Source organism: Neophocaena asiaeorientalis, unplaced genomic scaffold (assembly GCF_003031525.2).
Source record: "Neophocaena asiaeorientalis asiaeorientalis breed wild unplaced genomic scaffold, Neophocaena_asiaeorientalis_V1.1 scaffold144, whole genome shotgun sequence".
In the NCBI taxonomy this organism is placed as follows: Eukaryota; Metazoa; Chordata; class Mammalia; order Artiodactyla; family Phocoenidae; genus Neophocaena; species Neophocaena asiaeorientalis.
Genome location: NW_020175532.1, coordinates 1,036,132 through 1,064,109, shown reverse-complemented (window position 1 = coordinate 1,064,109; position 27,978 = coordinate 1,036,132). Strand labels below are relative to the sequence as shown.

Genomic DNA, 27,978 nt, shown 5'->3' with positions numbered 1-27,978 from the left:
ATTTATATACTTTCAAAAAATCTTCCCTAAGAGACCAATCCTTACACGAACATTCTATTTTTCTTTTCCCTTTCCCAAAACAAGAACCTGGGGATATACCTTCAACATCACTCAGAAGGACCTCTCACATAGGATGAGCTCAATAAATATCCGGCAAATGAAAAAAAAAAATCCATTTCATTACCTATAAAAACACTTGCTTTCAATTCAACTCATTTTTCCCAGTGAACTTCACAAAAAGATGCCAAGTTACAATCCCCAAACCAAATACATTATGGTCTACATACTTTTTGGTTTAAATTTTTTAATATTATTTAGACATAAAACACAGTATAACCAATTTTGTAAGTAATTTATGAAGAATGTTTTCAGAAAAATTTATTTATAGTTTCCCTTATTTGCCCTATCCTATGACATTTACATGTCTTGCTTGATTTACATAGTTTGGCAGTGGTTACAGGAACCTAATCTGGAGAACTGTTAATAAGATCACTTCTGTTTTGTTTGGCTATTCTACACCTGTTTCATTTCCACTCTTCTGCTTCATTAACTTTTCATTTTCTCAAATCTATTAAATCTGAAGTAGTTATCTAAAAAGGCAAAACATCTCATAACATTTTGAGGGATTTTATTTTCTTGCTCAAGATAAACTAGTTATGCTTTTTATAAATTTTTATTTAATTGTTTTCCATTTGGTAATCAATAAAGCTCTCTGTACTACTGTATCATTATGGAGAAAAGCCTAACAAATATGTTTATTTCCGCCTGTATTTGAAACACCTGAAGAGTTTCTTAACATTTACTATGTAATACATCTCAACAAAAATACTGATAAGACTGCTAAAGGAGAAAGTCAAGGAAAAAGTGCAGTAAGGAAGAACTGCTGGGATCTTAAAAACAATAGGGAGATAATATCAAGATAACAGGAGAGATTTAGGGAAAATTGAAATGGTACATGTTTTTTGTAGGGAATCCCAGGGCACTTACTACCTGTTTTTTTTTTTTTTTTTTTTTTTTTTACTACCTTTTTTTTCCTTTTTTTTTTTTTTTTTTTTTTTTTTTTACTACCTGTTTTTGACACTTATTGCTAATTAGTATTTACAATGTAGTAACTGTTATTATATCTTCTTTCTCAAAACTCCTTGCAGGCAATAATTCAGGATGCCATTTCTGCATATCTACCACCGTCAATCAACAAAATAAATGCTATTTGAAACAAGTATTTGTAGATGAAGAATCTAAACCCACATGGAGATGGTGCTGTACAATGTAGAGTATGGACTCTGGAGTGAAGATCAATCGTCTTCACTTACTAGCTGCATGATTTTGGTCAGGTTACCTCACTTCTGAAATGGCTATTCCTCCCCGAAACATAAACATTCTGATTAAATGGGGAGCAGTAAATCTGACTTATTTAAAAGCCTAATTATATTACGCATTTATGTGCAAGTTATTAAATCATTATTTCTTGACAACACACCAGACAACTAAAGTGGTTTGAGAAGACAGAGAAGTGGGTAAGAATGATGTATTTGAATGATAAGGAATGTTTCCAATGTAATTTTTAAAAATAACGTATTCCTTGCAGTCTTATTTGCCTTCTTTATTTTATCTAGAAAGTTGTTTATCATGGAAAGTAAATGGATAAGCCTCAGATCTAGACATACAAATTATCAAAAACTTCAAAGTAGCAAAATTGAAGATGCGAAACTTGAAACTTCCCCATTATTGACAAATAATTATCACACCTAATTTCAACTGGAGTATACTTGAGAGCATAGCCTAAAGCAATTCTCTAATTGAAAAGAATTAGTCTCAGATTGTTCAAATCTTTACTTCCTCCCCAGTATACTATTTCTTCCTGTTGATCTTTCCTTTCAGTATCATAAATGAAACAAGCCTAAATAATTTTGAGGATCTGATTTAATACATACTTAAACAAGAATCCAATGTTTTTGTTACTTAATGATGACTCCATACCTTCCATTCCTGGTTCTTAAAGAATCTACAGAAGTAAATGTCAAAAAGAGTAACAGGAGGAAACCATTTTCTCTCTCATTCAAATAAAGATACAAATTATTAAATAATTTTCTTAAACTGAATTAACTAAAGTAGTCCATCCTCAATCCCCGTAGCTACAGCACTGAAATCTTGTCACTGGCAAAACTGCAGTTGTCAAGATGAACTTCTCATCAAAACAGATTAAAAAACAAAAAGGGCTATCAATTATCTATATAATAAATTTGTGTTATACATGACACATATGTAACACATATGTGCATTTATTTAAACCAACAGACAAAAGTTCCAGAGGCATTTTGTTCCTAAAACAATGCATAAACTACTCCAGTGTGTCTACCATCTCCTGAATCACCTCTTTCAATTGTTCAGGAAGCATTGTTATTATACAGTAATGTGCCAAAACAGAATCGTCCCTAAGTTTTATATTATGCAGATATTTCACCTTTTTAAAGTATTCTAAACCAACCTTTATTCTATTAAGTTCAATGTATTATCATTTATATTCTCCCTTGTTTAATCTTCCCAAATTCTGTGAAATGTTTCTTTTCAAAGATTATAAATATGTCTACAAAAGTATTTTTCCTGGCTTAATCTACTGTACACATATATGCAGAACTGGATGCGTTACAAAGTTTCTCGCTCTTCCTCTCTACCAACCTATAGACTCGACTTAGAGACTGTCTTTTGGGAGTATGCCTCCCCTGTGGTACTGCAATAAAAGAAAATGTTCTCTATACACTGAGGGTGCTGGACAAGAGGAGAATGCCTTTTCACTCCTGGCTTAGATGAATTCTTAGATATCATACTATGCCCAAGTGGCCAGAACATAGAGGGCCTGGAAGAGAGTTCTCTAAGGATATCTCATCATAGCAGGTTAACTGTGCAATAGGAGACGCCAATAGATCCCTTCACAGATTCAAAACATGCACCCCATGAGAAAGCCACCATTTGAACACTTGCCACATAGAAGAAGGCACTAAATGGCCAGTCAGTATAAACCACAGAGGGAGAAAAACTCAAAAGAATATTACAATCATAAACCTAGGTAAGTCAAAGTTTTGCCCATTTCTTTCCAACTAAACCCTAAACTAAGGGAGCCAGAATCAGCAATGGGGGTGGGGAGTGGTATGTCAGAATCAATCTTTGCCTCTACTGAAATCTAGAGAGAATGAGAAAGAACAGACCCTACCAACTTCAAGTTCCTAGGGCCCAAACCCTGACTAGTGCTAGGGCAGAGGAAGAACTTTAAATCAGATATGAGATTCAAATTTCATATTACACTAGCCTAGAGGGTTTTTTTAAATGACCGAAGAAGAATGGGATGTTATAAAATACGCCAAGATAAGGTCCTCTACAACCCCAGTAGAATCTCCACACAGCACAGTTGTAGGTTAAACAGCCTATCATGGAACAAACCAGCAAGAACATAAAGAGGGAGACTAATTCAAGATACAATTCATGGGCTTCCCTGGTGGCGCAGTGGCTGAGAGTCCGCCTGCCGATGCAGGGGACACAGGTTCGTGCACCCAGTCCAGGAAGATCCCACATGCCGCGAAGCGGCTGGGCCCGTGAGCCATGGCCGCTGAGCCTGCGCGTCCGGAGCCTGTGCTCCGTAAAAAAAAAAAAAAAAAAAAAAAAAAAAAAAAAGATACAATTCATGGGTAAAACAGACCAAGAACTGGCAATAACTAGAGAGAGAAGAAAAGGAAAATAAAGAAGAGAACAAGATCAATGATCACTAATTTTTTTAGTTTAGGTAACTTGAAAGTCACTGGTACCAGTTAACTGAAACAGAAAACAAGAAGAAAGGTAGAGTTATAAATTATGAAAATAAATAGTTTTTGATATTCTGAGTTCTTCTTCCACTCATTCATTCATAAATGAACCGATATATGCATATTGTGAGCCTACTATGTAAAAGACCCTATTAGGAATACATTGTAAATAAGGGTGAAATGGTCTTTGTTGTCATAGAGCTAGCAGCCTATAATGCTAGACAAAATTTGCAATTGAAATAAGCATGAGAAGTACATAATGCTTCCAGAGCACAAAAAAAAAGGGTACCTTAACTAGATTTAGATAGTTAGGAAAGACTTCCTAAATGATGACATATATAAGTTGAAACCTTAATGATATATAGGAATAGTGAGTGGATGTGTGTGTGTATATTCAAGATGTGTTAGTATAGAAAGACAACCAAATATCTCTGGAAAGAGGAGTAGCAGGCCAAATTATGTGAATCACATAAAGGAACTTGTACTTTTAAGGCAAGGTAATTTATAGGAAGATTTTAAAATAAGGTTTAAATAATCAGATTTGTTTTCAAATACATGAAATATATCTATGACGAGATGTACACAAATAAAAGTTCAAAACAGTTTTGAGCTGAACATATGGACTTAGGAATGATCTAAATAAAGGTAATAACTCAGAGGAATCTATAGGGGCAAGAACAGAATGATTCCTACATTTATGGAATGATTAAAAAAAGAAAAACCCAACAAAATGCTTGAGAAGGTACAGTGAGACAGACAATAAGAGACAGAGAATCTTACCGTGTCAAGAAAGTCAAAGGAAGAAAAGTGCCCAAAGAAGAGAGTGGTTATCAACATGGAATGCTCCAGAAAAGTAAAAGGGGCTGATGACTAGATGACTGAAAAGTTAGTTCAGTGAGTTAAGGAAGTAAGAGGATAACAACGAATTTTAAGGGAATTGGGTAACTTCAAGAGCAGCAGAATGCTGAAAAAGTAGAAACTCAAGTGTACAGATTACCCTTTCAAGAAACTTGATGGCTATGGAAAGGGGAGAGAGGCAGAAACCATAAGGTTATTATCAAAATCAAATAAAGAATTTAGTCTTTTGTAATTTAAGATAAATAAGAACTGTATATATTTCTAAGCCAAAGAGAAAGATCTACTGAAAAAAATTAAAAGATAGAAAAAAAAAAGAGAATAAAACAAGGGTCTGAAAAAGGTAAAAAGAAACAAGATAAATGATAGCCTCAAAAGAGGAAGAGAGGGCTTCCCTGGTGGCGCAGTGGTTGAGAGTCTGCCTGCCGATGCAGGGGACACAGGTTCGTGCCCCGGTCCGGGAAGATCCCACATGCCGCGGAGTGGAAAGGCCCGTGAGCCATGGCTGCTGAGCCTGCGCGTCTGGAGCCTGTGCTCTGCAACGGGAGAGGCCACGGCAGTGAGAGGCCCGCGTACCAAAAAAAAAAAAAAAAAAAAAAAAAGAGGAAGAGAAAATTCTCTCTCTAGAAATGTAGGCAAGGATTAAAGTTGAAATTACAGAGTAATCTGAAGTATAAAAGAAGTTGATGGAGGTCCTTGAAGAGAATCTAAGTAAACTGTAAAGCATATTCATTTACAGAGTATGAAGGTATCCGGGTGAATTTCTAGGCTGACGGCATAGGACAGAAAGTAGGCACAGGACAGAAAGCTAAATAGAGATAAACAAAAGGATAACAACAACAAGAGCTGGTTCAGTTAGAAATATATATTAGACTGAGAAGTAGCATCAATTGGCCCAATTTTAGTCTTTTATCTAGGGATGCTCAGCAACCCCAGAGCAAAAGTACATAAAGTGGATGATAATAAAAGCATGAGGCTGAGCTATATAAGATCTTACGTTTATATTGTAAATACTGACAGTTCAAGAAAAACAAAGATAACACATTTTTAAAGATTTTCAAGAATAGAAATGGATATCATAAAATTGAAAAAAGTAAAACACTAACGATATGATTAGTGTACAGTATAATACATTCATTGCTACCTTGGAAATGTCATCCATTCTTAATTTAAAAACATTTAATTCTATTTTAATTCCACATGTATCCTTCTCTTTAACAGCATCTTAATGTAAAACATCTTACACCAAACAGCTTTGGGTTCCAGCTTTAAACAGAGCCGCATAAATTAGTAGTCATTTAAATTAAAACTGAAAAATATTATGAGAAAATAGTTACTTTAATAACTTCAAAATTTAAAACTACTCCAAACATAATGGCTTTTTATATTAAAAAATCTTAACTATATTGTCAAGTATCTTCTAGGTAAAATAATTCTCTAAAAACTGTATACATTCACTACCATTTAGGAGTTTTGGTCATTGATGTAGGTTTGAATATGTAGTAACTGGAGATTTAGAAACTCCTTTTAACATGTTGGGTGTCATCTATCTTAAGATAAATAAAAATCCAAATGACTTGACAGACTAAATGGGCCTCCATAATCTAGCTCTTGCCTAACTCTCCAGCTTTATCCCTTATCATTAAGAAGAGGTTTGACCTTAAATACCTTTGTATCTTCTGTACATAGTAAAATGCCCCGTATATAATCCATACTTAGTAAGTACTTGCTAGCTACATACATGGATAAATAAATGTTGGAAAAACTGGAAATCTTTACCTTGGTTAACACTAAATTTAAAGAAAAACGTGAAAAATTACTCATCAGGATACATTAAAATTCCAATTTGTATTTCTTACTTATATATAACTTTTATTAAATATGACCATAGTCTAAATATGTTTTAATTGCTTATATAGACAAATCTTAAAGCTATCTTATAAGAATAAAAATTAAAACCATGATTTGAGCACACTGAAATCAAGCACATAATAACACTTTCAAAATAAAGCTTCAATACAAGAAACTTTAAAAACAAGTCAAATATGGGAAAATTACCTTCATTCAAAGGAATTTTTTTGTCATAATAGGATAAGGTAAAAAGACCATGCATGGGCTTTGGAGTCAGATAAACCTGTATAAAACCTGTCTCTATCAGCTGTGTGAAAATATTATAATATAGATTTTTCTAAAATAATAATGTAAGAATGATATGCAAACCCAAATCTCACATAAATGAGCACTAAAACTAAGGGATGATTTAAGAAACATGTAAATAATAAGCATACCAAAATAATTTTTTTTTTTTTTTTTTGCGGTACGCGGGCCTCTCACTGTTGTGGCCTCTCCTGTTGCGGAGCACAGACTCCGGACAAACAGGCTCAGCGGCCATGGCTCACGGGCACAGCCGCTCCGCGGCATGTGGGATCTTCCCGGACCGGGGCACGAACCCGCATCCCCTGCATCGGCAGGCGGACTCTCAACCACTGCGCCACCAGGGAAGCCCAATAAAATGTTTTAAGTCACAAACTTTAAGCCATAATTTTAAGCCAGAAAATTAAATTTAAATGTTAAACTTTAAAATGAAACCAAATACAAACCCACATATTCTTATCCCTGTAATCCAGGAAGCCACAATTACCACAGTTTTCCTTTTTACACAGCAGTGACTAAACAAACTTCCTCTACTGTATCATTTATATATTGAGAAATGTACAGATGTATCTTGTCTTATTCCAGCAGATTCTTTTGCCAGTAAGACATATTAATAAAATGCATGATTAGAAAAAAGTCAAATTTGTTGTTACATAATTGATTAAAAACATATTGGTTCTATAAAAAGTCAATTATTTTTCTTCCTGTATGTGAAATAATACTATTTCCATTAATAACTGAGTACAGAATAAAAAAAACATAAAGTAGTAAAGTAAAAACTAATTAAAGAGAGAAATGAAGTTCATTAATTAGAATAATTTTTCATGGGCCATAAAATGAGAAGATTCATAGCTGATAAGCATAAAATTATCTCAAAATATTTTATAGGAAAATATTTACCACTTGGATAATTTTGTTCTAGGTATGTAATTTCTTTAACGTATAATCCTCAAAAAGATGAAGTTTTGATTTAGCAAAATTTTCCAAATTGTTCAGTATATATTATCATTCACATGTACATACCACTTAACATAGTTTACATTTTAAGCTAACTGTGTCCTCCAGGATCAATGGATTTCATTTTGATATAATCCAATGAACTGGTATTATTTAGAATTTTATTAATCCTACTGCTTCATATTTATTCTTTAAAAATCAATTCTTGCAGGTATGAAAATATTTATCTTACTATAATGAATATATTGATGCTGATATTCCTTAGGGTACAGACTGCTTCCTACAGACTTCCCTAAAACATAAAATTAAACATGAATCTAGTTTTCCTGGTGCTTTATCTTTTGAAATTATAATTTGGGGACTCAGTCTGGTCAACGCAATAACTAGGACAGACTACTTTCTGCCACTTTCCAGAAAGAGTTTTAACACACTGAATTCACAGCCAACCACATCTTTAATTAATTCTTTAACTGACTAAGCAGAGCAAAATGCATTTTTGCAACATTTACTTTTGTTTTTAATATCTGCTTTCAGCTTTCATTTAAGACACATATCTTAAACAATCAGAATCATGACAGATTAGATGTAAAATCTGACTGAATGAGAGAAGGTAAGGGTACCTCCAAGATTTCTGGCCTTAGAAAACTGGAAGGATGAAGCTGCAATTAAGATGGAGAAGATTGTGGGAGAAGTAGATTTTGAGATTGAAGAGAAAAATCAGAATATTTAAAATCACATCTAATTCTAACGTACTTATTAGACATAACAAGTGATATCAAGTGGGCAGTTGCATCATTAGTCTAGAGTCCAGGTGAAAAAGTCCAGAATGGATATAAACATTTGGTAGTCATCAAAGAACAGATGGTTATTTGAAGCCATGACACTGGATAAGATCACCAAGGGAGTAAACGTGTATAGGAAAAAGGAGAGAGTGGTCCAAGACTGAGCTCAGAGAAATGAGAACAAACCAACAAAGGAAACTTGAGGCTGCAATTAGTTAGGTAGAGGTATGCTGGATGCAGAAAGAAATGTTTCAAAGAAGAGGCAGTGATCACTATGTCAAATACTGCTGATTGTATATAGAGATAAGAACTGAGAATCCACCTCTGAATTATCCTCATTAAAGTCACCAATGACCCTGACAAGAACAGTTTCACTGGAAGGATGGGGTCAAAATTCTAATTGGAATAGCTTTTAAAGAAAAATGGGAGGAGAGGAACTGGAGACAGCACAAGTATGGACAGATAGTTTGAAGCATTTTACTGTTAACGGCCTGGTAATTGGAACAGGCAGTGGGATAAGAGAATATGCTTTTTTTCTTTTTTAACACTGGAGAAATACAGTATACTTACAGGTTGAAAAAAAATAGAATGGGGGGGGGAACTGATAACACAAGAAAGAGAAGAAAGAATTTCTAAATGATATCTGAGTACCTAAGAGGGAATGGAATCTAGAATAAAAGTAAAGGACTGGCCTTTCCTGGGGCAGGGACAGTTTCTCAGAATAATAAGAGAAAATACAGACCATATAGGTACTGATACAGTTGGGTTGCTAGATCTACTGGTGAAAGCTTGTGAAATTTCTTTTAATTACTTTTTTTCTCAGTGAAATAGGACATAAGATTGTCAATTAGGATGACAGAGGATGTTTTGCAATTGATACTTAAATTCATCATATATTGTATGGCCTGCTGCCTTAGTTCCAAAGAAAAGTGAAAATGTTACACATGAGAAGGAAGTTGGGGTTATTTTCAGCATTCACAGCCTATCTCAAATTGTTCCATTTCCCAAAACCATATCCTAATATAAACAGAGATAACCCTTAGTCATCTGTACCCTAGACAAATACACATTCCTCTTTTATAAACTGCCAACTTTCAATATTACTCTCATTCCAACTAGACTTCATCATCTCTACGGGTTCTAAGTATCTAAAATAAGTCCATTGCTGTAAAGATTAGGCCCATAGTATTTAATCATTCTAGAATTAAATTACCTTTTGCAAATCTTCTCATTTTATTTTTTCCTACAGCATCTAGTATTTTTATATATTCAAAGGTGTAACATTCTAAATACAAAATTGAATTTACTCAATACTATAACAGATATTCACTAATATTTTATATTTTCAACAAAGCAACCCCCAAATCAATATGATCTTAATTACATTTATTGTCCTCAAGGGCGCATTCACACAAAACAAAATCACATATACTGTTGTTCTTGCTATTATAGTATTAGATGAATCTTAAATATTTAATACGTAAGTAATATTTAATACATAAGGAATTTGAATATAGCATTAAGTTTATACACTGATTATAACAAAATATAGACATATCATAAAAAAGAATTTTACCATAATGGCAATCAAGAATTTTTGTGACGACTCACGGAAAATATGAATACTTGTTAAGGAATGTAAAGCAATAAATCAGACCCCTAAAAGACACTCTTAGTAAAACTATATCACTAAATTCTCTTAGATCTTTCATGGAAGCTGCATGAATTAACGTGTTTAAGGCCTTCACAGAAGTAATCAAAAAATTTAACTTGAAAAACAAGTCTTATGAATCATCATCTATATTACTAAATATCTAGCTTTATCATTCAGTACACTATGACTCTTTTTGACTAACAGAAAAAGAATTTTCAGAAGTTTTAGTATCTTGAAAAATATCATTAAAGCAAGTATTAAATATTCTGTATGCCACTTGCTTTATTCCTACTGAAGCCCTGATCGATACTTTTAATGTACAAGAATGAAGGACAGACTAATGAATTATGTTAATTTTTGAGTCTTAATATAAAGAAGCCCATATGCTTCATATGCAATTTAATCTGCTTAAATATTATAAAATCATGTCCCTAGTTTTTATCTCAACCATATGGGTGAAAAACAAACAAACAAAGCTCTGCATACATTCAGGTATATCACAGAGCATATTTTTTGGCTATGTAAGTAAAAATATCCACATTGCTGAAATAGGAAGGACACCTTAGAACCTCCGTAAGTCCATTAACCAAAAGAGGTGATTTGCTGAAAACTCATTCCTATATATAACAAATATCGTTTGTAATTATCTAGTAAAATATGAACCTATATAAAAAGGCATTTATAAAGTATGAAAGAATACATACAAAATTATTTATATTAATTATCCTAAAGGATGAGGAGAGGTTAACTAACTTTCTCTGTATTGCCTACACTTTATGATAATCAGTTGTTATGAGAAAAAAATTTTTGAAAAAATCCTTATACCGTTTCCTTTTTGCCACCCCATTAATGTAATTTATTTTACATTAAATCTTTGCTGTAAACTTAGTATTATTAAATATAACAAACACGGGAAGAAGAAGATGAAAAAAGATAAGTCATAAAATGCTTACTATATGTCAGGTATTATGTGACATGCTTTTACATTTTTTCCTTTTGTGATACCTAGACCAACATTTTATAACTATGCAAGAAGTACTAATCACACACAGATGAGAAAATTAGAGGTCCAAGAAGATTAAATGATTTGACCAAAATCATACAACTAGTTAAGTGGCAGAGCTCGGATTCAAACTCTGCTCTGTCTGACGCCACATGTTCTCTAGGAGTCTTGTATTCTATCTCACATCCCCATAAAGCATTAAAAAGTACTGAATTGATTTGATATTTTCTTATACTCTTAACTCCACTGTGTAATATCCAAAGCATATTATCTTCATAAAAACTTTGATTATATTAAGTACTATCACAGTGATTTGACTAGACCTTACTAACCTTAAGTCTACAGTTTAACAAATCTCTAGAGCAGTGGTTATATATGATTTAAAATGTGAAAGACAAATCTTATAATGCTAAATGAAGAATAATCAAATGATTTCATGTAAAAAACTTCGTAGACAAGGCAAAATTTCAAACTCTCCTAATGTCTAATAGCAATATGAAGACAGGAAATACCTAGACAATATCAAGGTTCTATGTTTACAGAGGTCTGGTCAGAACAGAAAACTTGTTTTTAGTCTCTATTTTGCTGAATTATTACAGTTTCACTTTCAATGGCAAAACTGAAATTTGAAGCATTTCCAGATGAACAGGGAAAATTATCAATCCATAAAAAATATCTAATTATTTCTCGGTGATGGGTCAAATGTGGCAGTTTGGTGAATCTTACCTAAATTTTGAATACTGTATTTTTTAACTGAAATTTATAAGCAGTCTGATGCAAAGAGTTATAGAATAACAGTAAACAAACAGGTTCATCATTAACTTTCTATATCACAAATCATTTTAACTTTCACTATCTTATTTTCCTCAACTGTAAAACAGATATAAGAATTCCTGCCTATACTGACATTTTAAGCAGAGATGTAAGATCAAATTAAGGCATGATTAGCAAATTACTTTTATGTACTGCTTACTTACTTTTATTAAATTTTAGTTATACAGTTCTAGACTTTTAAAAACAAGACTATCATTTTTCCCATTAATGGTCAAGAGATAGTTTAAATATGTACATAAAGAAAATCAGAGCCTGGCTCTTTAAAAGATACTTAATTTAGCTAACTGTTACTTGAAATGTTTCCTAAACCCAAAATTTCTTCAAAATTTTCCTCAAACAGAATTGTATTTGTTCTGCATATTTTAAGTAGTCAAAAAATGTACATAGTCCTTACCTACATTATTTATCCCTTTCATTTAGGGAAATTATCCTGCTCACAGTGCAGTTTCTACTTATTTTTAATGTAATCCGCTGAAGTATTTGAAGGGTTTTCAGGAAAATTTTTAATAAAAGCAATATTTTTAAAAAATTAAAGAAAAAAATTTGTTCAAGAAACCTGGAATATGATTTCAGAGTGCAGTCATACTGTCATAAAGGGGCAATATTTATTGCAGTTTGCTTTAAATGGTTTTATAAATGGTATATAGACATAGAACCTCAAGGCTTTTCCTATTAATATATATACATTTTCCAAAAATAAAAACACCATTTTCAATTCTTAATTATTTTACTAAACCATTTTGGTTATACCAAATAGATTATTCCTTAACAAAAATACATGATTACATTTCATAATCATCTGTCAAACTATATACTGATTACTTGTAATTCTCATTAATTTTCACAAACTTTAGAGAATAAGTTAGTTACTAAGAGGGATCCCATGTAGATAATTTCAATGGCAAAAAAATTTGCCATTGGGCTGAAAACAAGGATTTACAAAGTAAAGGGTCTGTCAGCATTCTAAGCCCACCAGCAAAAGACTATAAAATAAAAGTAGCAGCCTTCCACCGTAAAATTACTAATCTTACTAATACAGTACATTAAACATGCCATTTGAGATATATGCCAACCTAAACTACCACATATGGCATATTTAGCTTATTATCACAGTTTGTGTTTTCACATCTAGAGTCATTCTAGTTTTTAAATAAGATGTCAAATATACCAGTGTAGCTAAAAATGTGATAAAGCTTTCAAAGGAACATACCTTTCCTTAAACAGAATAGGTACGTACTTCAGAAGAAACAATGTCAAACATTACTGTAAAGAAAACATGGCTGGAAATTTTCAGCTGAGAATATACGTGTAAATGTAAAATAGAATATCATCTTAAAGGCAGAATTTGTAAAAGATGTTCAATTTAAATAAATGTCACTTTGAAACAATTCACAAACCCAAAGTTCCTTCACAGATTTTCTCAGAAGGAATTGTATTGGTTCTGCAATGCATGCAGTCACCTTACCTATATTATTTATCCCTTAAAGAACAAGTTATGTTACCATGCCATGATATGCACATCAATTTGAAGGCAATGAGACTCTGCTTATGCTTCCTTTTTATATTGAAGTCAACCTTGAGTTATACAACTGGTATTATTGAATTATGAATAGCATTTAAATAAAGATTACACAATGAATATTTTTATTTCAAATTCCCATCTGGTGCTTAATGTCACTTCAGCTGTTCAATTTTTTAATGTTTCTCTACACAACTAGCCAATAATTTCACAAATAAATATAAATGCTAAATAGATTTTTAATCTCATTTTCTAAATGTAAAACAGTGCCATATTTTTCACAGTGACTTTTTAAACTCATCTGGATTTGACAGATTATCAATTAAGACTAATTTTCATATGAAATAAATATTTATCAATGATGGAGAATCCTGCTGAATCTCAATAATCAATTGAAATGCCAAACAAAATAATTATACGACAGAGAATCCACTAACAATAATGAAAGTTTCAACTTTCATTTTCATTGACATAACACACACCAATGTCTCTATCACATACCAAAACTTTAGTGTTTGAACACTGTCAAAAAATTAAAATTCACACATTAAAATTGCATACGTTGTGCAAATCACTAATTTTCATCAAATTAAAAATAAATGTTCATATACCAAGAGAGCTAGAAACTAGGCCTACATATTCATAATTTAAGGAATGAGAAAATTTTTATCCGATCTATGATTCTAAACAGCTATTAATCAAAGGCAAACTAGTAAAAGAAACCATTTGAGTCACTAACTTTAAATGCACCTGCATAGACAACAGGTTATATAAGAGTGAACAAATGTCAAAAACGGATTTCTATCTCCAGAGCTTTCCTGAATACGGCAAAACATTCCTCACTGACATTTTCATTCACTAGGTTCCACACTTTTTTTCTTCTACCCTCAGCACATAGTTGCTTAATAAAAAGATAGCTTTGATATTTAACATTTATCTCTAGTAGTTTTTTCCTTTCTTTCTAAACAAATTAGTCTTCTCTTTAATTCTACTTATATAACCGAGGCAGAAAGCCAGACTCCCCAATCTACTATTTAACTCTGTTTTTAGATAACTAGGGCAATCCTTCCTCCAAGGTACAAGTATCACTATTTATATTTATACAAATACATCTATTTTAATTACAGTACCACTGTCATTCATCTTATAGACATAACAAATGTACTTTTTCTTTAAAATATTTCTTCCTATTGAATGTCTCCAAATTAAAAATATTTCCATCAAACTTTTCTTTTACATTTTTAATACATTTTCTCTTATCTGTACAAATATCGATAGTATCTCCCTACTCCCACTCTCTGCCCACAGCAATATCTACTTTGTATCCCAGTAATACAAACTACTTTTGGACCCCTGCATATACCAGGAATTTTTCATAACTCCATGGATATATATATTGTCTCTGCTTCAAATGACCTTCCACTCTTGTGCACCAAGCAAATTAAAATTCAACCCTCAAAACTCTGTCAGCTCCTCCTTGAAGTCTTTTTTGAAGTATATCCTCTTCTCTCAAGATCTTGCCACTGACACAGGCAGTTTCAACTTCAAGACATAATTCTATCATTATACAATTATCAAATTTCATTATAACCAGCTATTTATCTTTATTGTTTCTTATTGCTCCCCTGCTTGAGAGTAAGAACTTCAGAAAACTGTATATCTCGTTCTAACCCCAAAGGGAACGCATAAATGTCCATCAGAATGTTAAAATCTGGCCATGGTGGCAGAGAAGGGCAGGGGAAGCGGCCAAGTAAACACTTAGAGTTATTTTAACCCATTATTCTCCATCAGCTTTTTAAAAAATAAATCGAATTTATAAAAATGTAAGGGACTAAGCCTGAAACTAAATATATTTATTAAATCTTAGAAGTTTCATTGGTTTATTGCAGCAAAAATCAAACAATGTATTAATACAAGATAAACACTAATATTTCATACATTTCTCTAAATTCTGTTTAAAAAGTATTTAAAAGACTTTGAAGAAAACCAAATTCAATAACTTTTCTATTAATTTCAAATAAAGTATTTGAGTTAGTCAAGCTCAAAGCATATAAATTCCAATCTACTACATAGTTGGTATACTCCTCTCCTGAGTAAATAAGAAAATTTAATAGTCCAGCTTCTAAAAGTCCTAATGTATTTATACATGTTTACTTCCCCACTATAGGTGGGGAATGAGATATTAAAATATATTAAAAACAAAACATTTACTAATCATATTTTTAATAAAGTAACCTCAATTTAGTGGTTAGTAATCTTTGATTTTCAGGGTATCTCAAGAAAAGTCATCAGTAGATTGTTCCTTACTGCACAGGTAGCCATGTGGCAATAAGTAAACTGTAATGTGATATAACTATCAAATCTGGTAATATAGGTACTTTGTATTACTTTATTAATAAATATTAGTTAAGCTCATGTTTCTTAAGACAGAGTATTTTTAAATTGATCTTCATCTGGGAGACGGCTTTTAAGTACTCTCCATAATACTAGCTTTCAGTTTTCTGAAAGTTTCAGGACAACATGCTAAATAGAAAACAAAATTCTACTCTTCTTTCATAAGACCTGGCCCATATTTGTCTTAACACTTCTATGGTCTTTCCTTGTTCGTTTGAATTTTGAACTCATTAGTTTACTTATCCGAAATACAGATGTTTCACACACACATATACTCCCACACACACACCCCTAAGTAAACTAGAAATATAATACAAAATTAAAGATGAATTGCCTTCTACATTCACTGTATTGATATCACCCCACTGAAGTAAACTAGAAATATAATGAAAAACTACAGATTGCCTTCTATATCCACCACATTCACAGATGAAGCCTCAGATTGGTCATTCATTCAATCACACATTCATTCATTTATGTTTCAAATGCCACAGATGTTTAAAGCACTGGGCTATATGCTGAACATACAGCAGGCATGAAGGATGACATAAATTCCTTCATATCAATGAAGCTTAATTCTACTATTCAACTGTAGTAAGTAAAGACTATGACACATTTTTTTGTTTTAATTTAAATCCGTGAAGGAAAAATGTCTTCAAAATCACGTTAAGTGACTTTTATAATTATGTTAGAAAGTAGTCCTTAAGCCTATAATGCAACGCAAAGAGCACCAGAATTCTAATTAACCGAGAAGTGGACCAATTTGATGAAATGGATAGACAAAAAAGAGAAAATAATTATGTTTTAAAATTAATAATTATTATATATCTTCATTTGTACTTAGATTGCCGTACAATTACGCTCATGCTTATTTCTTAATCATAATACTCTGCCCTTTTAAAACCAACTGTTATGAATACCTAGCCAAATATGCAATACTTAAGGAAATTATATGTCATAAAAATATGGAAAATATACATATCCCCAAAAACAGAATTTGACTTAGAAAGTCTATATAATTTTTTTTAGCAATGTCAATACTCTGTTTAACCAAAAATGAAGAAATTAAAAAGTTGAGCTAAGGAACAAAGGAAGGAACAAAAAAAGAAGGAAAAAAAGAAACTTCGTAAATGAAGTAACAAAGCTGTAGAAATCAAATAACCCTGAACACTGCCATTTTCAAACAGTACAATTATGAAAATACAGAAATGACCAGGTTATATTCCGGGCAATATAATCTACCATATCTTTGTTTTTTAACATATGGTAATGATAAAGAGTACCTGTCTTTGGCCTTTCAGTGTAGCAAATCAACAACAACAAAAATTACTGTAAAATAACTACTGTGCTTTCAACTTAGTTTAAAAAAGCGGGGGTGGGGGTAGGAGTATTTATTTTAAAACTAGGAGAGAGAAGTGAAGACTTATTTCCTCAGAGAGGCACATTCAAAAAGAGGAGAAAAAAAAAAAAAAGTAAAGCAAAATAAAAAGAGAATGAAGTACGTACTATAATTGTACCACAAATTCAGAAAACATATTTAAAAGTTGCAGGACAATTATTTGCCTATATCACTCTTGGTATCTTGGTTTTCTCAACTATTAAATGAAGATTCTGGAAGAGATCGCACCTAAGCACCATTTCTTTCATCTAGTTCCACAATTCCATTATTTTTCCAATCCCTTTAAACGAAAAAAAAAAGCCTCTTCGATACTCCTAAGTGTCCTCACTAAGTCACTGACAGATATCACAGATGCAATATAAAAATATTTTTAAACAAAACTTAAGGACACAATAACAATCAAGGCACAACATTTTAGGGTGAAGTAAAACATACCCATATTACTTTACAAAGAAAAGATGCTTCGTAATACTTCTAAGTCATAATGACCATAGGACACCTGGACTCATAGGAAGCAGCTGATAAATACTTATATTGACAAGAGAAAAACTTCCAGACAGATTTCAGAGTGAAGGCTGAAACTAGATTTTTTTTTAAAAAGTACTTCTCTGACTTAAAAAAATTAATTAGTCTTAGAAAATTAAAAACACAGGAGTTATACAAAGAATAATTAAAACTATGTATGTGAATGAAAGGTCTCCAAGTAGAAGCTCAACTGCTTCCAACAATAATTCCTTCAAAAACAAGTATTTCAAGAATGGATATAACCAAAATTGAAAAGCTGCAGTTATTCAAAAATATTTAGTAACATAAAACAAAAACACATACTGAATTCTCTACTATCGTGTTAAAATGCACTACCCCTTTCCTTCTTTTCTGTCCTTCCCTCTATCTACTAAATCTTAAAATAAAGTCACCGCCCAATCTAAGTACTAGAGCAGCAAATTATTAACAATTTAAATGAAGACAACTTTCTTCAAGGTAAGAATGATTTCTAAAAATTCAATCAAACTGAGAGTAGCATTTATTATATCTATCCTAGAGGAAATGCAGGATTTGAACTCTTAATTAGTAAGTTCATTGTGTGAAAATTTATCCTACAATCAAATTATGGGGCCTTCATCATGTAACTGTTCTCAAAAATCTTTCAAAGAGAAAGAAAAGTTATTCTTCAAAGCTTCAAAAAGTATGCTAAGTTTCACAAGGAAAGTAAGAAACACTACAGTCTAAAACTTAAAAATTACTGAGTTCAGAATAAAATTCATTGGATATGACAAATATACTGAACATCAGTAAGACATAAAACAGGTCTTAAAATAAGAAAAATATTAATTTTAAATATCAATTATTAAATGAGTATAAAAATGGTAAAAAATGTTTTATTTTCCACACCAAATAATCTTACCTGAATCATTTTGCTGTTAAAAAACTCAAGATACTGATTTCATTTTTCATCTGGTCCTGTCAACGATGCTATGACAGGCCCTGCAGGAAGCAGCAAAAGATCAATGATGGAGTGCAGATATTATGTGTTTTCATGATCAAGTTTGTCATGGAAAAGGATATCCATATAGTGGTTTGAAACTTAGCAAATGTTGAAAATATCTCAAAAAGTTTGTTAGTTACATAGTAACCTTTATTTTCTATTTTCTAGTCTCAAAATGTTTATTCTTATTCAATATCTTCTTTATCAAAACTTCTTAAATGTGTAATTTTAAAGAATATTTTTATATTGATGAGAATTAATAAGAAAACAACATTCCACAATGTCAAAAATGAAAAATCTTGATTGATAAATGAAATATGTTTAAAAGTGGAGGAATGATTCTCTCCACTTCTAAAGATGATTATTTTAATCTTATTTTCCACAATTACTATAATTACCAATAAATTACCTATTATTCATAATCTAATTAAGATAAAATTTAGAAGCTTTTTCTTACAAACAGTAACTTCAGAATCAAATAGTTATTGGCCACTCTGGTAAAAATTCCTTCAATAAAAGTATACAGATTACAAAAAATCTGCAAACTCCAAAACTTAATTACTCTTGGGTAATTGACAAGTTGTAGTCAATGGATACCAAAAAATTCAATTTAGTAAAACTAATAAAAAAGTCAAAATAATAAAACTGCTTCACAAAGACTCTAAATGATATTTTAAAATTCTGAATTATTTTAAAATAGTATAGCAGATTTAATTTAAAGACATTTTTTCCGTTCAAAGGCCAACTGATAAACAGGACTGTGATGAGACATCTACATTAATTGGGAACACTATTAGAACATACAAGAAACTTCTATATGTGTCATGGAAGCATACTGTCAGTATTTCAAATATATCAAAAAATTTAAAACAAAAGAAATGAATGATTGACTTTTTTAGAGTTTTTATTTAATCAAATTTTAATTTACTTATAATAAATTGTGGTAAAGAACCACTTCAACAGCACTCCTATATTAAGCTGAAGCATCCTAAAAACATTTTTAACATACTATGCCTGTCTTCTGTGTTGGAACACATCAAAACACTCAGCAAGGTTTGCCTGTCAAAGTCCCTAACATGCTAAAAAGATACAACTTAATTTTACACAGGTTCTTTCTCTTGTAAAAATAAATAAATAAATGTTAATCTAAGATAATAAAAAAAGAACTACAATGTACTTCCACTTATTTCCACTCACTCATAACCTGAAAATATACTTGTGGAATAGCGAACTTAAAATACTTCCTACTTAAGGTTATTTTCTCTTTATTTCTACACCTAAAGCCCCTATCTCCTTTTCATGTAGATTCTATCAGATTCATGGAAATCATTTTAGTTTCAAATACTTCCATATAAAAAATGGAAAATGTGATGCCATATCTTTAAAGAATAGGATGAAGAAAACAGAAATTTTACCAATCCAAGCATCAGGAAGTATTGAAAAGTACTGCTTCATTTCTTGCATGTTACATTTTATACCGTGACACTTCAGTCTCTGAGGGTAAGGTTAATTAAGCTCCATAGCAGCTGCAATGCAATGTGAGGCACATACTGCTACGGTTCCCACCAATCCAGTCCAATTACCTGTAGTATTCCAGCACTGGACAAGTGACAACCAACCTCTTCTTTCTAGTCACTTGCTTCCACTGGTCTACCGATAAATGTTAGAACAAACTAACCTCTTTTTGGAAAAGACTGCAAAGCTGAATGCACCTGCTGCAGGCTGCAATGATGAGTCCCAGAGAGATGTTTGTCAGTCAGATCTCTGCAGATGTTGTTTAACTTTATGCTAGAGCTTCATCCAAAGATGGAAATGAGATGGCAATCAAGTACAAATCTCCCACCCTCATCCCCCCAATTTTATTCTGAAAAGCTGCACTTGCTCATAAAAGTTATCCTTTAAAACACAGCTCCACTAAACTGGAAACAACTGAGACTAAACTCTAAGTAAAAAAAAAAATTATTAGGTGCTGAATTTTAGTTAACAAGTGGCATAAGTGTGTTCAGCAAATGTTATTTGTAATATTTAAGAGCAAAAATTAATTATCTTAAGCCAGAGCAAAACAAAACAAAAGAACCGAACTATAAAAAGACATGTTTCTAACTGGTGGTTTCTTGCTCGGTTTTTAGTGATACCACATACTCCTTAGAGTTCCCAAGACACAGATCGTTTTTCCTCTTTGTATATTATACGAAACACCTTCAATACATAAATATTGAACTATTTCACCGACTGTGCTCACTATTTTTAAACTATTCCTGAAATCCTTTGGGGGTGATATTTGCAAGACAATGTTGTTAGACGTACTATATTACCTTAAAATGCCACAAATTTTACATGAGCTATTTTTCCAAAATCTAGAAGGCTTCAAATAGCAAATTTCAAAGTGACATTGTGCTATATCATTCATGAAAACACTGACACTGTAAAGCCATAACTTACTAAATCGATAATAGAAGATATAACATCCAGATGAAATTAAAAAAAGAATCAAATAAAATGAATAGCTAAGATTTTTAATGCTAATTCAATCTTTCTAAAAAATTTCATACCACAAAACATTTGCTTTCATGGGTTAAGTATAAAAATTATAACTTTCGGAAAGTACAATTATAATATAGATTGTGCTATGCTAATTCCTTCATGTGCTGAGATTTCCCATTGCTTAACATGAGAAATAAAGTATTAAAAATGCAGCAAATTTTCAGACAGATATTAATGTATAAGTGAAAGCTTATGGCTCCTCCCACAACTGAGGATAGAGACAGACAAAACATAAAATAACCCACAACCATAGGCAGCATGACAAACATAAATATTACAACTTTAATATTTAAAGAAAAACACATTATGTGTCAGCAACTCTTTGACAATACTAAAACCAAAGGTATAGCACAGTGTAATGGCAGCTACCCTATTAAATTCAACAATATTGGAAATTATACTTTATTTTCTACTTGTTACAATTATATTTACCTGCTAATTTTGCCTTAAAATATATGCCAGTAAATTTCTAAGATGCAAAGCAACTCAGATCAAAGAAGAGTATAGACTGCAACTTTCAGAAGCTATAACAAAAGTATTCACATTGTACTACCAATACAATAATACCCTTCCTTCAACAATGTAAACAAAAGTGATCTATTCCAAACTTCATAAACTCCTCTTATTTCCAAAAGAATTATCATTCTTATACAATCTCAACCCTAATGGTTAAATTGGCCACTGAATTTTCCCCATGTCAAAATTAAGGCAGTGTGGGGTATTTCCTTCACTAAAAGAAAATTTCACTCACATTCTGCTTTTTCATGATTTTTAAAGATTTCACATATAAATAGTTTGTGGTTTTTTAAAAAAGCATCACCCAAGTTGGATAGTGATAAATTAAGCTACAATAAATCTAGGAATAATGTGCTCAAATTTTAATTTAAGGACCAAAAAAGGAAATAATTTATATTAAATGTGATCCAGTTTTATAGCCACAAGTATAAAAACAGTTTAAAACACACACAAATACATGCTAAGATTATAGAGAATTCCTGTTTGATATAATGAATATCTCCAGTGTCATATAATGGAATAAAATAGGTACACTATGAAATGTTCTAAAATCTAAGGCATACATGAAAATATTTATTTTATATATCCTTTACTATTCCCAATGAATAATGTATTCAATAAATTTTCCCAATTATCTACCTGAACCATTCATTAAATGATTTTAACAGATAAAATCAATCTATTTATTAACAAAACCAAACACATCTTCAGATGCCAAATAAAGGAATAAAAGAATACTATCCTATTGCCATCCTGAAAATGCATACAGTAATGTATTTCCCAAAATGAGAAAGCTGTTTTTTAATTAAAAGGCATTAACTTTGGGTAACCTACTTATAAAAAGGATATATAAATAAATCAAATTAGGTTCCTTTAATCAAGTAAGAATAAAAGATATATTCATAAACCACAGGTAATAAGTTAGTATTTTATAAGATTTAGATTTTTAGTAATAGATAAATGAATTACACAGCACAGCAAAAAAATGAATCTACTTATCGATCTTTTTTTTCCGATTACAGTAATTGATAAATGCACTTTACAATCCTCATCATACAATGTCCCCAAATTATTTTATTTTATATGACATGCTAAAATACACAATGTAATATACAGTTCTATAAATTCTAAATTCATACCAATTAATGTGCAAAAACTATTTTCTTCATCTCAACCATAAATATTAAAAATTACTCAGGAAAGCAAGGTTGCTTAAGAGATTACTTAAGCAATGTCTGTACTCTGTAATATATACTCTGAAGAAAGTTTTTCTCAAATACACCAGTATTTTAAGTGAACCTTCTGAAAACAATTGCATTGTTTTAAAACTTAGGTATTTGAGAAAATCCATTAAGTTATACAACTGAAGTGCACTTATCCCCAAATATTCTGTCTTACAAATAAGAAACAGAAAAATGCTTCATGAAATAAACATCGGGCATATTCATTGTAATGGAATATGAGTCGTAAGTACATATATGAAACACACAAAAAAGGGCTTTAATTACTGCATAATCCCACAAGAAAGTCCTCATAACTAGGCAGTATAAATCACAGCTTTATAATTTAGTTCATTTGAGATGAGCAAGGTAAGTATCCCTTAAATATATCTGAGTAAGAGAAGTTGAAAGCAGCTCAGAGGCTGCTATGTTGAAGAATACCAGGACCTCAGATAATTCCACAGGCTTATGGTCAAGTATGAACAGAAAGACTATTAAAGTCTGTCAGAAGAGAGATGTATCTGTCTGAACAGGTAATAACCTAGCTAAAATCATATTTACATACAAAGTGTTCAAAATTATTAAAGCTTCTTATAAATTACAGGGCTTTTTTTATCCTTACAATTGATTCCATAGTTTGTGACTGGTTTCCACCTGTTACAGGCAGAGTATAAGCCTTCTTTTATCCAGACATTTCAACTCACATTTGATCACGTTACGTCACTACACACACAAAATTTTATTCAACGCGTTCCAGTTTTCCATTTTTTCCAACGGATATTCTTGCTCTATATGAATAACATGCCTCAGAACTATAAATAAAATAAGCAATTTCAATGTAATAAGAAAAAAATACACAACTGTGGACTAAAAACAAAAGATCTAATTCTAGTTGCACCCTTTCCAACCCACTGAAAATACACTATATTCAAATGAAAAGGCATTTAATTTACTATTTGGAATATCCTTGATAAACACCAATTTTCTGTAACATCCCTGCACATCTGATACCCTCATGTATAATGCAGAAAAAGCTATTTCATTTTCATCTATTGACAGTGAATTTAATTTACCATTGCAGCTCTTTTCCTAGAACTATAACATTATTAATTCTGCAATCAAGCTCTTTTGAATGCTTTTATTTGCACTAAAGATTTTCACAATTCCACATTTTTTTCATCATAACATACCTTTTAAATATAAGAATGTGAATATGTCAGCAAACTTTCTTAATGCATAAGGAAAGTTTCAGAGACAAGGAAAGCCATCTACAAAACTACACTCACAGAAAACAAACTTTCATAGGACATATCTAATAGATAACACCTTAGTTTAATAAATGTAATGTTTGCCAAACATACTACATTTAATTTACATAACTAAATGACAGTTCCAACCATTCTAAAACCGTCTTATGCAGTACAGTGGTCCACTTTCTACCACCAAGCGATTGGCTATGAAAAAGAAATCCTCCAAATGTTTTGCTTACATTCATACCAGATGTCTTTGCTGTACTAAAGAACTCTTACTGAATTAGATCACTGAAAGCAAATCAGCTTTTCTTTCCTACCAAGAAAAAAAATAAGCAGTGTTGGTCCCCTCAGCACTGAATAAATATTTTTTATGGCCATAAATATGAAATAACCAAAAAAAAAAAACTGCAGAAGCTACATGTAGGTAAAAGCAAATCAATTAATGTTTTATCTAGGAGATACACTGTTAAACTTAAAATCCATATATTAAGTAGCAAAATGATTTTAAAAAGATAAAGATAAATGCATAGTACTATAAACAGTTTAAATTTAAAAAACACACTGAAAAGTTATAAAAAAAAATTATACCACCTAGGAAACTTGCCATATTCCACTGGGTTACAGTACCTACAGTACCACACAAACTGTTAATATATTTTGATCAAATACAGCTCTTAATACAGCTCTTAAGTAACACAAATTTTGAAGCATTATTTTACTTCTTACATAATAATATATTTCCTTGTCACAGTTATATTAAAAACACAATATTTTAAAAATCTGAAGAGGCAGCACTTGTCCTCTTCACTCCAGGGCCAACAAACAAAGCAATGAAGCAGAAAGAGGTACATAATGGATTTAGAAAGTAAATGGTGCATTCTTTAAGAAGCCTTTCTACCCCCTCTTCTGAATTCACTCTAGTCTATTGTCATTACAATTATTTCTGAAAACTTCAGAAGAACCCTATTTCCTGATGCCAGCTGTCTAGGTTTCTATCTTTAAATTTTAGAGTTTTTTCCCCTAATTAGAAAGAAGTATTTAGAAATACCCAGAAGATTCATCTCAAAATTGGTCTACATCATAGACAGAATATCAATTACAGAAACAAAACATAACCAAGAGTGAAAATACTCTTAAAATTTTTCCACAAATACTCTAATACATCAAATAAATAAACAGTCTACACTATTAAGAATTTTTTCAATACAGCACACAACACAGGTAGATCTTTTATTTCCTTGGGGATTTATCAAACAATCTCTTCACCATTGCACCTACCTGGGTAAAAATCTTTGGACTTAGACAGCTTGATGGTGGCTCCAGTTTCTTTTTGCAACTGAACAATTGTCTGTCCTCCCTTCCCAATTATAGATCCAGCAGCATAACTAGGTATGAGAACCTTTAGAAAATACTGGCCGTCTTCTGAAAAATGCAAGGAAATATACTTCGTTAACACAATAATTTTAAACTTTGTATCCTCCCTCCACCCTCAAGAGAGAAAAAGAGCGATTAAAACATTGGGCATACAGCTGCAGGAAATATGGGGTTAATTTTTTTTTTTTAAAGAACGAAAATAAGCCAATTACACTGAAAAATAAATACGTACGAAATGTTTCCCATTCTGTAGAATTTATACTTTCAAACTTGGAATTAAAATCTAAACATGTTCTATTATTTTGCAGCACTGTATAAACTGATGACTAAATTCCAGTTGTTATTCCAAACATGGAAGTCTTCCAATTCTATCTGTAGTTACTATGGTAAAACAAAATGAACTGACCCTTTAACAAAACTTCAGAGATTTACACCATGACAAACCTTAACATATTGCAAAATAAATAAATAAAAAGACAGTAAATAGTGATGAGCTATATTTGTTTAACATGAGCAAACACATAAGGACTACAATTAGCCATTGCCTATATCCTACCTAAAGTATGCAAAACAACCATTCTCCTACCAAATAATCCACCCAAACTGTAGGGTGTATTCCAAGCCTTCAATAATTGCCAGGAAATAACTCAAAGTGATGTGGACTGCCAAATCTAACTAATCCTGGAGTATTTCTTTAGCACTCCTTAGTCTACTATGATCTCGTTTAAGCTCATTAATTAAAGGACCTTAAGAAGAATTTTGCCAATACTAAAAAGCTTAGGAGTCATTTACATCAAATACACTTAAAAGTGACCAGATAATGTTCCTTCTCCAAAAGAATCACAATCATTAAAACGAAGGGGGTAGATTAACCAAGAAAGATTGAAATGTTTTAAAAAAATAAAGCCAACTCCATAAACTTTAATTTCCGTCAAACTGATCACGTCTTAAATAGGAAACACCCCGGTAAATCCAGCTTCCTTATGTGAATGAACGTTCCAAATTTTTCGAGTGTGCCATTCGCAAGACCCCCATCCGTCTCTAATGTACGTGCTGTAGATAAATTCACCTCTGCCTCGATGCATTGGGTGCATTGTTAAGATGACTCCAGTGCAAATGAAGAAGCGATACCGGTCCCGTTAAAACTCATCTTCCCAAGAAGCGCAGGATGTTAACTAACAAGTCAGAGTACCAGACACCCCCACCCTCGTATGCACACCCCTGAAGACAAATCAGTGAAATATTTGCACCGACAATGTAAGTGCGGTAAGAGTATGCACTCTTCCAGATTTTGCATACTACTTGTGGCCCAAACCAAGGGGATGAAGAGAGCAAAACTCTCCGGTGCCCCAATCATTTGCTCTCCGCTACCCAAGTGCCATTTATTTATTTATTTAATCAGACTGTTAAATGCAGCGCGCATCTTCGGGCGGCCATCACCTCACTCGGGGTCATCCTCCTCCTCCTTAACGGACCCCCTTGCCCAGGTCTAGGATATTTAAATGGTCAGCCTTTCGACCGATTAAATGGAAAGATAGGTCTATTCCGAAAAACCGGTCGCCATTTTGATGAATGATAAACATAGAAATGGAAATGTGTCGGGGCCGGCGAGATGCGGGGCAGGTGCAGGGGAGGGGGCGCGAGGCAGGGCGCGTCGGGGGCCGGTGGGCTCCTGTGGGAAGGGAGGGGGTGAAAGGTCACGGGTCCCCGGCAACACGGCTCAGGCAAACGTAAGCGGCTAGTCGCAGAAACCGAGGGGTCCAAGAAACCCGCTAGGCTGGAAGGCGGGAAGTAGATATTACTGACAGCAGTGCCAGCCAATAATATGGAAACGTGAGAAAGGCTCTTCAGGCCCCTTCCCAATCGGGAAACTTGGGTATGAGAGGGAGTGAAGGGGCGGGGTGGGATCTCTCTCCAGCGGGGACTGGAGCGGCGACAATTTTGGCTAGTCTGAGAAGGGCATTCGAGTGACCGTTGACAAAGGGTGGGACAGCGTCAAGGCTGAGGAAAAAACCTTAACTGTATGCTTCCAGGACTTCTAGCTGGGTACATCAGTCTTTATTTTTAAGAGTTAGGTAAAAGACATTAGTTAGCATCTCACTCAAGGGCGGTTCTACGGGAGATTTCATCAAAAGAGTATTACTCGCACTGTGTGACTTCGTTAGGGAACTTAAAGTGTCACTCGCTGCCTTAAATCCTTTCGGAAACAAGCCAGCATATAAATAAAGCTAGGTATG

General features: G+C 32.4%; 1 protein-coding gene across 2 annotated transcripts in view; it reads right to left on the bottom strand.

The window, feature by feature from the left end:
* NOVA1 (NOVA alternative splicing regulator 1) overlaps positions 1-25,763 on the bottom strand; it is a 136,241-nt gene extending 110,478 nt beyond the window's left edge. The window contains exon 1 of one of the 2 annotated variants that reach the window (XM_024769195.1): positions 25,646-25,763. The gene's annotated coding sequence lies outside the window, so the exon portion shown is untranslated. The remainder of the gene's footprint in view (positions 1-25,645) is intronic. The other variant, XM_024769194.1, reaches the window with a different exon arrangement.
* Positions 25,764-27,978: the final 2,215 nt, after the last annotated feature.